Raw genomic sequence first — 1703 nt, 5'->3', positions numbered from 1 at the left:
GAGGAAGTTATTGTGGAAAGCAAGTAAGAGGTCGGTCACGCCCGACGTGGCTCGGAAGTCACGTAAAGTCGTTGGTCCCATTGCTGAATGACCACTGGTTCCATGCAACGTAAAAACACCTTACAGACAGACAGACAGACAGGTAATTAAGAGGTCGAGGAATAGCAGCAAGACACCAAGCATTGATGTGATTACAAATGAGATGCTGTGGTCACCATTGTGAAACTGAGTTGCTACAATGGGTTCTTTTTTTGTGTGGTCCACAGGTCGCTTACTATATTTGGCAATAAACTGGAGATTGGCACATATATTTTCAAACTTATTGGTCATGCAGTCGTAAAGAATTTAATCCAAATAGATAAGTAAACCATCCATTAATTGTATTATTGCCATTTAAATATATAATGACAAACTCCAGGTTATAGCACCAGACCCTGGCATAACACAATCTTGATCCAAACATTATATCCAGGCTTTGGGGAAGTTTTTGAAACGCTTGGCGCATCACAGAACCATTTTTCCAATAATGACCAGTCCTCCCTTAACTGTATAAATACATTGTCAAGAAAGCTTGTCATGGGAAAGAGACTCCTTCTTTCTCTGAGACAGGATGACGAATGTTTTGACACTTGGGGTAGGTACACCACCGCCATCTTGACTTCAAGATGGCGGTGGTTTTACCCAAGGTAAAGAGAGCGTTTTGTGGAAGGATGCGGATTATTTCCCCCAAAATCGGACGTTCACTGGAGGGCAGAGATCAAAACAGGCCACCAGGCTGCTACTTCGTTCGTTATAGGTCACTGCCTGGGGTCACTTATCACATCACATATTCAAGCAGTTTCCTGTAGCTTTTCGTTACTACTTTCTCTAGACATTGCAATTTCCAATTATTTAAGAATGCTAGAATTCTGTGAAGTATTTTGGTGTTATTCAAATGGCGGAAAAAAGGACGGCATTTAACTTTTCACTTCCCTTGGGTATACCAAGTTTTCCCGCAGACGTGATTAAACTCGAACGAAAGCAATTCGGTTTTGTATGAATCCTCCGGGGTGGGTTTTATGGTCCCGAAGGGATGGTGACCTCGTGGGTAGGGCAGGCTTGGGACGCCTGAGTGGGGTGTGGGGGGCGGGGGGAGGGTTGTTAAATCCTCGAGGCAAAAGGAGAAACTTACGAGAGAAGAAGGTTTGGTTTCACCGTAAGCGTTCTGCTTGATAACAAGATGAAAAAAACTCTACACTTTACCTTGTATCTTGCATTTAGAATGAGGAGAGCTTAGGGTGTAATTTAAAGCGGAGCCGAACAATGAATGCTGTCTGTAACGAAAAGACAGCCAAGCTTTTTCATAATTAACAGTTTTGAAAGTTGGAGCAGAAATTCCATGTAAACTACACCCGCCTGATTATAGCAAGTATAGACATCACACGGACCAGTGTGCTTAGTGTTTACAGAAGAACAGGCATATAGGCCGAATACTCAATGTCAACAACACTACAAATTGGATGCTCCCTCCCAGATGTTCATCATTTTTGGTTGTAGAAGAAGTAGCCCAATGTATATATATATATATATATATATATATATATATATATATATATATATATATATATATATATGTATATATATATATATATACATATATATACATATATATATATATATATATATATATATATATATATATATATATATATATATATATATAT

The sequence above is a fragment of the Macrobrachium nipponense genome, chromosome 31, assembly GCF_015104395.2.
Source record: "Macrobrachium nipponense isolate FS-2020 chromosome 31, ASM1510439v2, whole genome shotgun sequence".
Lineage (NCBI taxonomy): Eukaryota > Metazoa > Arthropoda > Malacostraca > Decapoda > Palaemonidae > Macrobrachium > Macrobrachium nipponense.
This window is presented reverse-complemented; position numbering follows the sequence as displayed.